Source organism: Citrus sinensis, chromosome 9 (genome assembly GCF_022201045.2).
Source record: "Citrus sinensis cultivar Valencia sweet orange chromosome 9, DVS_A1.0, whole genome shotgun sequence".
Classification (NCBI taxonomy): Eukaryota; Viridiplantae; Streptophyta; class Magnoliopsida; order Sapindales; family Rutaceae; genus Citrus; species Citrus sinensis.
In genome coordinates this window covers 23,335,255-23,338,871 of record NC_068564.1, presented here as the reverse complement: position 1 = coordinate 23,338,871, position 3,617 = coordinate 23,335,255, and positions in this window count along the sequence as shown.

The window sequence follows — 3,617 nt, the reverse complement described above, 5'->3', positions numbered from 1 at the left end:
ATATGTGAGGATATTTTTGACATCACTCCAAAGAGGATATTATATTTATTAGGGAAATTCACTTTCAACATGGATAATAATTTTTAGTCGCATAGATGAAGGATTAAACTGGATTGGGTATAGTGAAGTCAAATGTCTAGTATCTTAATCTCTTGTTAAATCATAATTACTTGCATCTTATTTCATTTTTTAGTTGCTTTATTTTATTTTAATTTCTAATCTAAATTTGCTTATTCGATTATTCAAATAAATTTGGGCTAAAATAATTTTGGTGGCTAATAAGATATATGTTGTGCAAATTTTAATGTACTCGCAAGCGCACGAATCTATTGTAGTATAGATCTATGGTGACGAGTGTCGATCCCACGAGGAGGTGGATTTTAATTGTGTATAGAATTAATTTTGTAAATGGGTGGTTGGATTTATGGTGGAAATGATTTGAAATATGCAAAAACTTACATTAAAATGGCAAGAATAAATTCTAAAATTGGAATTGAAATGGCGAGAATAAATTGAAGAGAAAATCTATTAAATTGACGTACTTGGGTATTCGGATCCGTATCAACATGCATCATGGGCTAAATAATCCGTATTAATGCCAATTAAATCATGAGGGGGGAATCCACACCTCATGAACCACGCTCTAATCAATATGGTGCTAAGGGCTTATCGTGCCAAATAATAATAACCTTATACTAGGGGGCCGGTGAAACCAAGGCGGTACTAGACAAGAATATTATTATTTGTCGACGAGAAGTCAAAACATCCACAAAAACTAGAGGAGAAGAGAAAATAAATTTACCAAATTAAGCCCATGACACATGTTGAGACTTCACCTTCAACCCAAGCTTGAACGGAAATTAGCTACTCATAATTGAACTAGGGGCAAAATGGGAATTTATTAAAATACGAAGAAAATACAAGATGGAGAGGGAATTACAGAAAATGGATCCCAAAAATAGATTCAAAGATATCAAATTAGGGGGGGAGGCCCCCTTTTTATAGATACATGGAGTAAATTATGGCCATCGGATTAAAAACAGTTTGGACGCTCAGGATTGCGCCACGTCATCAGTCAACAGTCCACGGTTTGACCACGCGGATGAACAGTAACACGGTTTGACCCGACTTTGAACAGTAACGCGGTTTGACCCGGATGAACAATAACGCGGTTTGGTTGAAAATAATCCTGTGTGATGCATGCACCGTACGCGAGATTTTTCGTTCACTGATATGCTGCCACGTCACCATCAACAGTACATAAGAATTTTAGTCCAACAGGATCGTGCCACATCATCGGTCAATGCCACGTCATCATCCGTCTATGTGAACAGTGTCGTGAACAGTAACGTATACAGTACCGTACACGTGAATAGTACCGTACATGTGAATAGTGCCATTTTTCCTTTTATGCTTCTCCTAAGGTTTTCGACCGTCCTGAGTTTAAAAGTGATGTCCGTTTTACCGTCTGATCTCTCCTTTATTGTGAAATGACTATAATGCCCCTAAAATACATAAAATACTTAATTAAAATAAAACACATGTAATTAAATCACAAGAAGGTTAAATACATAAAAGTAAGGGTTGTTAGGAAGACTTGAAATGTAAAATAACGGTTTTCTCCTTTATAAATATGCATTTTCTAACACTCAACAATATACAATGTTTTTAGGATGATACTTTACTATTACTTGTGCTGATTAGTACACTTGTTAATTTACACAACAATTATCATCATCATTATCATCATTATTATCGCTATTATTATAATAGATAATAATAATACTACAGAAGATAAATAATTATGGATATTTTGGCAACTTGTAACAGTCTATTTCAATTCTTAGACAAACTAGTAAACACAATAATGGAAATATAACCTACTCCGATTTTTATTTCTATAGCTAAAGTAAACAATTTATTCTATTTTTTATTCCAATCTATTTCAATACTAGCTCATTTCGATACCCAACACATTCTGATTACCAATTGATAAATGCACTACTAAAGTATTGGAAGTGATGTCCTTGAAAAATAAAAGACTTATCATCTCCGAAATAAATTTTTACAACGATTTTTTTTTAATAATGTTGGCTACTAAATGCTAATTAAGGGTAGGCAATTGGTCAGTTCGATTTGGTATTGTATTCTAAAGAACTGATCAAGAACAAAAAAAAAATCAAACAAAAACTAAAATTTTTTATCATGTCTTTCAAATATTTATAATTTTTTAATTTTCTTACCAAATTTAATTGTTTTTAGTTTCTTTATGTACTCTTAAATCATGTCATTGGCATTATTTTAATATAAAAATGTTACTTTTTTTTATTCGGTTATGCTTTTAGGTGGTGTTTGGTTATAAGAAATTGGAGGAGATGAGAGGAGAAAAAAGGAGAGGAATGGAAAGGTGATGAGAGGAAAAGAGTGTAAAAATTAATTGTTATTGTTTGGTTTCACATTAAATTTGAAAAGAAAATAAATTACATATTTTTTATTTGGACACATATACCCACTATTTTAATCTTAATATTGTTAATAAATTAAAAATAATAAAACTATGAATTAATTTAATCTAGAAATTACCTAATTAAATAAAAAATTTATTTTTTAAAAATTACAGCATTTGGCCATGGACAGCCGTCATGTTGACTTTCATTGACTGTCGTTGACCACCGTTGACCAGCAACGTTGACCGTTATTTTTTATCGCATTAAATGCATAATAATGATCAGAAATAGACGATTTACTCATTGGAAGTGTTAATTTTGTAGAAAATATGCTATATAGTTGGAAATATGAGAATTAAAATTGTTCCAAGTATTTAAACAAGACTTGAGGTAAATAACAATGTATATTAGCATTTCTAACCCCGTAGAGTTGTAGATCGGGTCATGAGGATTCCATTGGTACCGGTTTTGATAGAAAAGTGTGTCTCCGGCGAAACTCTGGGGAGTCACTTTACTGTTTTTTCTTTTTTCAAATAAGTTTATCCTATTAATTTAAGAAAATAAATATAAATTATTTGTACTTTAATTTATTTAAAATTGATTTTGTTTAGAGGATAATATTGAAATTGTTGTGTTTAAATAGACAAGGAATTTGAAATCCTTAGTCATTGATAAGGAATACAAATTCTTCAAATTGATGGAAATTCAATTCCATTAAACTTAGTCCAACCAAACAATGGAAAGTAGAAAAGAAATTAAATTATTTTCCTCTCCCCACTTCTCTACCCCCAAGCAAACATGGCCTTAAGGAAAAAATACCCAATCGAAACATGAAAACCAATTGAATTGAACTAATTTTCAGAACAAGCTCGATGCTATTCAGCCCAAATGCTAATCATATTTTTTATTTTTTTATAATATTTGGCTTTCAAGATGATTTCATACTTTTTTTTATTTTGGGCCCAAAAATATCCCTAATTAATTGATAATTCATTATCATCATCATCATTTTTTGAAGAATGATAGTAGTAGTTGTTGAGTTGTGTCTCACATTGGCTAAACAATAGGAGATACTTTGGGTTTATAAGGAGGTATGTCACTCCACCTAAAAGGCTAGTCTTTTGGGCTAGATATCTAGAAATCTTATGTTAAGCCCCCCCCCCCCCCCCC